Source organism: Rutidosis leptorrhynchoides, chromosome 11, assembly GCF_046630445.1.
Source record: "Rutidosis leptorrhynchoides isolate AG116_Rl617_1_P2 chromosome 11, CSIRO_AGI_Rlap_v1, whole genome shotgun sequence".
Classification (NCBI taxonomy): Eukaryota; Viridiplantae; Streptophyta; class Magnoliopsida; order Asterales; family Asteraceae; genus Rutidosis; species Rutidosis leptorrhynchoides.
The window spans coordinates 84,345,321-84,356,185 of record NC_092343.1 but is presented as its reverse complement, the minus strand read 5'-3'; positions in this window follow the sequence as shown (position 1 = coordinate 84,356,185).

Here is a 10,865-nt window from a genome sequence, read left to right as displayed (position 1 = left end):
ATGAAATGGTATGCATGCCTGTCAATTTTCGATGTAAAGAAAGATTGTCTTTTAAAAACGAATGCAATGTTTGTAAAATGTATCATATAGAGGTCAAATACCTCGCAATGTAATCAACTACTGTGAATCGTTTATAATGTATATGAACGGGTCCTTTCACACAAGGGCTGCTAAGAGTTGATCATTGGAGTGTATATACTAATAGTACATACATCTAAAAGCTGTGTATTGTACGAGTACGAATACGGGTGCATACGAGTAGAATTGTTGATGAAAATGAATGAGGATGTAATTGTAAGCATTTTTGTTAAGTAAAAGTACTTTGATAAGTGTCTTGAAGTCTTTCAAAATTGTATGAATACATATTAAAACACTACATGTATATACATTTTAACTGAGTCGTTAAGTCATCGTTAGTCGTTACATGTAAATGTTGTTTTGAAACCTTTAGATTAACGGTCTTGTTAAATGTTGTTAATCCAATGTTTATTATATCTAAAGAAATTCTAAATTGTTACATTATCATGATATTATGATATATAATATATCTTAGTATGATATATATACAGTTAAATGTCGTTACAACGATAATCGTTACATATATGTCTCGTTTCGAAATCATTAAGTTAGTAGTCTTATTTTTACATATGTAGTTCATTGTTAATACACTTAATGATATATTTACTTATCATTTATCATGAATAAACATAGTGTATCAATATCTTAATATGATCCATATGTATTTAGTAAGACATTGTTATAACGATAATCGTTATATATATCGTTTTCGAGTTTCTTAATTCAATAGGCTCATTTTTATGTATATAACTCATTGTTAAAATACCTAATGAGATACATACTTATCATAATATCATGTTAACTATATATATATATCTATATATATGTCATCATATAGTTTTTACAAGTTTTAACGTTCGTGAATCACCGGTCAACTTGGGTGGTCAATTGTCCATATAAAACCTATTTCAATTAATCAAGTCTTAACAAGTTTGATTGCTTAACATGTTGGAAACGCTTAATCATGTAAATATCAATTTCATTTAATATAAAAAAATATGGAAAAGTTCGGGTCACTACATGGATAGCGTCCAGATTTGCTGGATGGCGTCCAGCATTGAAGTACTGGATGGCATCTAAGAATCTGGACGGCGTCCAGATCAGTATACAGACCCTGTTTGCTGAAACACACAAGTGCACGAACCAAAACTGAAACTAACACAATTTGTGAACCGAAAACACTTAGAACATGTATCTTATATCGTTGGAAAGGTATTTTGACGAGGAACACAACTAACCACTTTTCATCAAGCAAAAACATCAATTGTAATAACCAAAATCTCGTCAAATGATCATTAAAGGTTTATTTTCAAAGTTTCAAGTTCACAAAATGCATTTTAAGATTCGGGAACCCAATTCACACATATGATATGCCGTTTTGAAGGTAATGAAACATACATTACAACTAAACACTTACTAATAACAATTCATAGCATTCAAAACATCAAAAGTTCATTTTAAGTCTACCAAACCCTAACCAAAATTCACAAAAATCAATAATCATGTGTTTGAAGTTTTCTTAATCAACCTACACATCAAAATGAAGCTAGTGATACTAGTAACACAATTAAAATATGAACTTTAATAATTTAACAACATTAACTCATCTAAAATCAAAGATTAAGCACACCCATTTTCAAGTTCATGCTAGTTACTCCAAAACAACAAATCGAGCAAACAAAACATATATTCATGTTATACTTAAGCCATAGACACTAACTAACACCATTTCAAGTATATAAAATGAATTTAGAGAAATCTAGTGTTTTATAAATATTACCCAAATGTGATGAAATTGGTACCAAAATGTAGAGGATGAAGAGAGGATCGCGAATATGTAATTTGTTTTGATGTTTGCTTCCTTGAAAAGATTTGGATGATGATTCTTTGTTGAGAGGATTTGAGAGAAAAAGGAAGTAGTAAGAATGGTGGTGGGTGTTCAAATGAATGAGTGGTGGAGATGGTGGGTTGACTAGTTGACCTAGTCAACTAGTTTGCCCACTAGCCAACTTTGGTCCCTCGAGTTTAAAGTGGGTGCTGGAATTAACCAAACGAATTATTTTAAAAATGCTAGAGTAAACGAGTGATCTTATAATTAAATAATGGGAATATTAAGAACGTAAGTTAACGAAAGACACGAATTTAGATAACAAAAGATATTTTCTAAAAAAAAGACGATGTTAAAAATAAATTTAACGGAAAAACGCGGGATGTTACACAACGCTCAAGTGTGGGAATATTTGATAATGCTAAAAACGAACATATATTTCATAGCATTATCCTTCAAGAAAGACAAGCTTTTAGTTGCAATTGTTCTATTTACAAGTGATATTCGTTTAAATAATAAAAGGTGAAGACAAAAGACAGATTTGACGAATTGAAGACGCAAATGACCAAAAAGCTAAAAAGTACAAAGTACAATCCAAGTGGTTCAAATTATTGATGAGAAACGTCTAAAAATGACAAGAGTACAAGCTGTGAAATGCAAAGTACAAGATATTAAATCGTACGAAAAGGCTTTCGAAAATCCTGAACCGACACATGAACCAACTTTCAGCACGCGACGCAACGGACCAAAAATTACAAGTCAACTATGCACAAGAATATAATATAATATATAATTAATTATATATATTATTATATATTATATTTTTAAGCAGCCCACGTTTTAATCAAGAGATGAGCTGGAATCCAAAGCTCCACAACTGCGGAGCTGTGAAGAAGAGAAGTACCACACTCGCGGAGTTCAACAGTTCAAAATGGGCCTATAAAAGGCCTCGCATTCTGATCGATTTCATATCCCTTTTCTTTCTTTCTATCTACGTAATATATATATATATATATATATATATATATATATATATATATATATATATATATATATATATATATATATATATATATATATATAATTTTAATTTTAATTTAAGTTTAATAATAATAAGGTTATAGTGGCGAATGTTTTAAGTTTGTAAGTCGAAACTCTGTTCGTGTAACGCTACGCTATTAATACTCATTGTAAGTTATGTTCAACCTTTTTAAATTAATGTCTCGTAGCTAAGTTATTATTATGCTTATTTAAATCGAAGTAATCATGATGTTGGGCTAAATATTAAAGACGAGGTTATTGGGCTTTGTACCATAATTGGGGTTTGGACAAAAGACCGACACTTGTAGAAATTAGACTATGGGCTATTAATGGGCTTTATATTAACTAAACGATACCTCGTTAATTTAATATAAAGGTTACAATTTGACGTATCTATATATAATCACATATGCTTAATCGGGTACGGTAAGCAGGATATTTATAAATACGAATTATTGTTCATTTGACCGGACACGGGGGTGGATTAATAGTCAATGGACTCGTTGAAACAGGGGTGGATTACATTCAAGGGTAATTGGTGTAATTGTTAACAAAGTATTAAAACCTTGGACTACACGCAGTTGATAACCTGGTGTATTCATTAAACAAAGTATTAAGACCTTGTTACAGTTCGAATCCCAAATTAGTTGGAATATTTGACTTCGGGTAATAAGATTAATTTGACGAAGACTCTCGCACTTTATAATTATGACCGATGGACTATTATGAACAAAACCAGATGGACATATCAAATAATCCATGACAAAGGACAATTAACTCATGGTAATAAATTAAAATCAACACGTCAAACATCATGATTACGAAAGTTTAAATAAGCATAATTCCTTTATTTTATATCTCAACGTACTTTTAATTATCGCATTTTTATTTATCATCATTTTATTTATCGTACTTTAAATTATTGCACTTTTAATTATCGTACTTTTATTTTATCGTATTTTTATTTATCGTCATTTACTTTACGCTTTAAATTAAGTTATATTTATTTTTAGTATTTTGCATTAGAACTTAAAATCGACAAACCGGTCATTAAACGGTAAAAACCCTCTTTTATAATAATAATAATACTACTTATATATATATATATATATATATATATATATATATATATATATATATATATATATATATATATATATATATATATATATATATATATATATATATATAGTTTAAAAAAAATATAGCGTTAAACTTGGCTAGCTCCCTGCAGAACGAACCGGACTTACTAAAAACTGCACTACTCTACAATTAGGTACACTGCCTATAGTGTTGTAGCAAGGTTTAGGTATATCCACTCTATAAATAAATAAATAACTTGTGTAAAATTGTATCGTATTTAATAGTATTTCGCAATAAAAATATAACTATTTCGTACCCCTTCGCTTTAACATCAGTACAACACATAACTATATGGCTAAATTTATTTGAGCCTTTGGGGTCACACACATATACACCTAGACGTCAAAAGATATATATATTTATCACCCAAGTAAATATATTAGTCACTAAATGTGTACTCTATATTATGTTTGCTTTTAAAATGCGTATCCACTAGCTGACCATAGAAATAATAGTCATGTGTAGTAGTTGAGTCAAGAAAAAGAAAACAAAAACATTTTGAGTGGATGTCTATGTGTAAAGGAAAAGAAGAAGCAAACAAATAATATTATACATGTTTTCTATCTTCACCAATTGAGGAGTTGGTTTTAAAAAAAGGAATATACATAGATATTGATCAGCTGGAAGTTAATAGTGTAGTAAAAATAAAAATACCTCAATAGAAATCGTGTATGTGTTTTGTTAACTCACAAGTACCAAAGCAAACATTCACGAGTACCTAAACAAATATATCACACTTGATTTTGGTTTTTGAAAACAAACACATAACCATTTTATACGGAGTATATTATTTATTTAGTTATTATAATAATTTGATTATTATAATAAGTTACTTGGGGTTTGGACTAGAATCCATTGACGATCGTTTGAAGTGTAGTGTGGACTATCCAAAGAAACGGTCATACTATTGATCGTAAGTTTCTCTCCTACAATCCGTTTCTTCAGGAAAGGTATATCGTTTACTCACTTTGTGAATTTATATATGTTGACAATTATTAGTGGTGTAACTGGATCTAATAGAACCGTTAATCGTGTGTATGTTTTGTAATGTAAAATAAGTTTATTTTAACTATCCGCTGCGTTAATCTGAATAAAAAGTACACACGATTTTCCATCAGTGGTATCCGAGCCGCTTTTACACCATTTTAATTGTCACGTGATTTTCTCAGATCTAGTTTTGTGGTGAATTGGTAAAAAGTAAAAACTTTTTTTTTATATAATTTAAACATGTTTGTTTTAAATTAAATTTCATGAGGCACAAATAAGATTTGAAAAAAAATATCACTGTTATAAATTTTAAATTTATATATTATGGCTTGAATAATTATTACTTATTTCATTTCATGGTTGAACACATGCATTGTAACCATGGACAAGCCATATGTAGTTTTTAATAATGTAGTTATTAGAATTGTGATTACACACATAGCCCATAATGCCCCGACCTATGTATGATTGTTGTGATTGTTGATTACGGCAATATTATGTCATGTTGATTATTTGTATTATTAGAAAGGCCATTTTGAAGCCAAAATTGTATTATATTTATTTTTCATTTTCATAGTATTGTATTTAAGTTTATTTCAATTTGTAAAAGTACTAGTTTAGTTGTATTTTTAAATTAAAATAATTGTAACAAGATGATGATTGAAGATAAAATACAACATGATTTTGGCTTAGAAGATGGCGAACACGTCAAGTTGACAACGTTTGCGTTTGTCAAGTTTTCACTTGATTCTTGAATCAAGTGGGAGCTACGATATTACCCTTAGTTTGACCTCTTGATCCCATGTCGACTCATGGGATCGAGCATAGGATTTTTGGGCTAGGCTATGTGTGTGTGATGCATGATATGGTTGTGTTTTATTTTTGCATTATACATAATTGTTGATTAGAACATATGCTAAATGTTTTTGATGAAAACATCAAATAAAATCGGAAAAAGTTTCAAAGATTAAAATTGATGATTTTAAAAGTTAAACTCTAACGAGTTTAAAGTTAAATGATTTTTGAAACACAAATTATGTATGACCGAAATCTTTTAAAATTGTTTTAAAACGATACATGTTTGTGAATTTGTTATTTTTATATATAAAATAACAAACTAGATGCTAAGCACGATCGACATATATATAATTGGTTGATATGGTTTTTAACAAATAGTGTAGCAAATCTTGTGTGCATGCATTATTCGTTAACACAAACAATTTTAAAATACCCGTCAAATTTAAGTCATGCCATCCAATGAGCTTGCAAACACTCCTCGTTATTTTTTGGTTATGGTGAGACCTAATTGAATTATAGCCACGAGGTGAATTTTCAGTTACGAGTGAGACTAGGCTGAATTTCCACTGTTTTCAAATTGGACGACTTAATCGTATTCATGGTGAGACCTGAGTTCGAGGCAAGGATGGGACAAACATGCTAGTAGATAATAGTGGTTTGTAAAATTACACATATTTCTAAGTCCCATAAAGATCTAAGAGTTGCACTTGTGATGCCATTAGTAACCACTACCTACCAATAGACTCTATAACCGCTAGCTGATCAACAGATGTAGTTATTGAACCTCTATGTGGATCTTAGGCTTTCGTAAATTAATTGTTTTTAAATATATTAAAACCTGGGTAGTTAATTTATTAAGGTACAATATCGAAAATACTAAAATTGAATCTTGTTCTTTTGTAGATGTCAAACAATCAAAACGAAAACCAAACCAACCTCCGTTCTTTGTTGGAGAAGGAGAAACTCAATGGTTCAAACTTCCTCGATTGGTACCGCAACCTGAGAATTGTTCTCAAATTTGAAGGGAAGTTGAACAAAATTGAAGAACCCTTACCCGAAGCTCCTCCTGAGACAGCTACTGCTGCTCAAAAGAATGCTTATCAGAAGTTGTTTGATGAGCAAGAGAAGATAGCTTTAATCATGCTTGCTAGTATGACTTCTGACCTTCAAAAGGAAATGGAAGATCGTACAACATATGATATGATGAATGAGCTGAAAAATATGTTTCAGAAACAGGCTAGTCAAGAGTTATATGAAACTTATAAGCTTCTTCAAACATGCAAAATGGAGGAGGGTCAATCAGTGAGCTCTCATGTCTTAAAAATGAAAAGCTACATTGACCGATTGGAAAAACTTGAAACTACCTTGCCGCCTAACTTGGCTGTGAACACAGTTTTGGTTTCACTACCAAAATCGTATCACCAATTTGTGATGAATTACAATATGCAAGGTTGGGAGAAATCTCTGGCAGAGGTGCACTCGATGCTCAAAACTGCTGAACAGGATATTCCACATAAGGTTTCCAATCCAGGTGTCCTGTTGATTAGGGATGGTAAGGTGAGAAAGAATAAGCCGAAAAATTGGGGAAAAGGAAAAGGCAAGTCACTTGCTAAGAAAAAGATTCCACCACCTCTCAAGAAAGAAAACCCAGCGAAAGACGCCGAATGTTTCCACTGTGGAAAAGTTGGCCACTGGAGGAGGAACTGTCCTTCCTACCTATCTGAGTTGAGAAAAGGCAAAGCTGGCCAGACCAGCAAATCAGGTATATTTCATATACAGCTATATACTTTTTCTAGTGATTCCTGGATTTTTGATACTGATTGTGGTACTCATATCTGTAACAATATGCAGGGAATAAGAAGAAGTAAGAGACTGAAGAACAACATACTAGACTTAAGAGTGGGCAATGGGGCTCGAGCTGCTGTCGAAGCTATTGGCACCTATGAGCTTACTCTACCTAGTGGTCTTATTGTTTTGTTAGAACAATGTCATTATGCTCCTAGTATTACGAGCAATGTAATTTTAGTTTCTCTTTTGAAAGATGTTGGTTTTGAACTTACATTTACGCACCTTGGTATTTCATTTTCTAAGAATAATATATTTTATTTTAATGCTATTCCACGTGATGGTATTTTTGAAATTGATATGCATGGTGTGATTTCAAATAATAATTCTGTATATGCATGTACTGCCAAACGAGTTAAGCAAGACTTGAATAATACCTATCTATGGCATTGTCGTCTTGGTCATATAAACAAACAACGCATTTCAGAACTCCAATCTGATGGGCTTTTGGAATCAACTGGCTCTGAGTCATTTGATGTATGCGAGTCATGTTTATGTGGAAAGATGACAAAGGCTCCTTTCTCCGGTTTAGGTGAAAGAGCTAAAGATCTTTTAGGACTAATACATACTGATGTATGTGGCCCTTTTAGAACTATGTCTAGAAATGGTGAATCATACTTCGTTACATTTACTGATGATTATAGTAGATATGGTTATGTTTACTTGCTGAAACATAAACATGAAGTTTTTGAAACATTCAAAATCTTCCAAAATGAAGTAGAGAATCAACTTGGAAAGACCATTAAAGCCCTTCGCTCTGATTGGGGAGGGGAATATATGAGTCAAGAGTTTTTGGACCACCTAAAGAATCGTGGGATTGTCTCACAATTCACTCCACCTTACACACCACAGCACAATGGTGTGTCGGAACGAAGGAATCGAACTTTACTTGATATGGTTCAATCTATGATGAGTCTAACTACTCTACCAATGTCTTTTTGGGGTTATGCATTAGAGTATGCTACACGCATACTCAATATGGTTCCAACCAAGAAGGTAGAAAAGACACCATATAAGTTATGGCATGGAAAGAGTCCTAAGTTGTCTTATTTGAAAGTCTGGGATTGTGAAGCGTATATGAAACGTGACACATCAAACAAGTTAGAACCCAGAGGTATCAAATGTCACTTTGTGGGATACCCAAAGGAAACAATGGGTTACTACTTTTACTACCAAGCTGAAAACAAAGTGTTTACTGCTCGGTTTGCTGAATTCTTTGAAAGAGATCTTCTCTTACAAGAAGTCAGTGGGAGTAAAGTAGATCTTGAGGAAATTCAAGAATCACAAAGTAACATGCCTTCTGAAGGCACTACCCAACCGCACGTTGAAGCTGAACAAACTGTTGGTGAGCCAGAACGCGTTGCACCACTAATTCGTAGATCTAGTAGAACTTCTCATCAACCTGGGAGGTTAAATCTTCAGATTAATTCAGATGAATCTCATCTAGGGGATTATGATGAACCCTCTAGCTACGGTGAAGCCATATCAGATCCAGAATATGACAAATGGCTAGATGCTATGAAGACAGAGATGCAGTCCATGAAAGATAATCAAGTATGGGACTTGATTGATCTTCCACCCAATTAAAAAACAGTGGAGAGTAAATGGGTCTTCAAGAAGAAGGCTAACATGGACGGTAATGTAAACACTTTTAAGGCTCGATTGGTGGCAAAAGGTTATACTCAAACTCAAGGAATTGATTATGAGGAAACTTTTTCACCAGTCACGAGCATTAAATCAATTAGGATACTTATTGCCATAACTGCTTTTCATGATTATGAAATATGGAAAATGGATGTCAAAACTGATTTCCTAAATGGCTACCTAAGCGAGGACGTATATATGGTTCAGCCGGAAGGATTTGTGAATCCTAAGCATCCGACTAAAGTATGAAAGCTTCTAAAATCCATTTATGGATTAAAGCAAGCATCCAGGAGCTGGAATCTTAAGTTTGATCAGAAAATCAAAGAGTTTGGTTTTTCTCAAAACCAAGATGAGCCCTATGTTTTACATTAGATCTAGTAGGAGCAAAGTTGTCTTCTTGATCTTGTATGTTGATGACATACTGTAACGACCCGGATTTTTTCGTTAATATATAGAAGATTAATATTTACATAATTAATGTTTCCAACATGTTAAGCAATCAAACTCATTAAGAATTGGTTATTTGAAATGATTTTTATACAAACATTTGGCCACCCCGTCTGTCTGACGATTCACGAACGTCATAATTCGTAATAATTATTTAATGACGTATATATGAATATAAATATATACTCATGATTGTTAAATTATATTTAAGTATCTCATTACATATATTAACAATTAGTTATATACATAAAATGAGATTACTAACTTAAAGACTTCAAGACTATATACATATATATAACGATTAACGTTGTAATAACTTCTAAATTAAAATGTATGTATATGTATTGTATTAATATGTATTAATATACTTTTGAAGGACTTAAACATATATACTAACATATTTATACTTAATAAAGATAGCTATACTCATAATCTCATTCAATTCCATCAAGAATTCTATTCGTATTCATTCGGTATTTACACCCGTATCATACCCAGCTTCCATATTTAAATACTATGAGTATAGACCAATATGAAATACCAATTATAGCCTCCTTAGCAGCCCTATGAGTCACAAGACAAGGATAAACATGATGGAGACTTGTGGGAACCAACATTTAACTTCTAGTTTGCATTATTATGCTATATTCCAAATTTTAATAAAGTCTCTTAACCATATACATGAACCACGACTTTTAACACTCTTTTTACTCATTCATATCAGCTATTTAACTTACCTTCACTCTCATAATACTCACACACAAGAACTCCAAGTATTCTCTCCATTTCTTACTCTTTAAACACTCTTTAAACACACATACTTCAAGTACTAGAAAATCTTCATTCACTTTGATCATAAACTAGCTTCAAGAATACTTTGTTATCTCATCTAATCTTCTTTATAAAGGTAAGAAACATATATAAGCTTTGGTTCAATTCATATACTTATAACTATCTTAATTCAAGATAGAAATCTTATTCGAACTTTTGTTCATTCTATGATTCTACTCCAAGGATTACAAGCCATCAAGTATGTCTTTGATCACAAGATTAT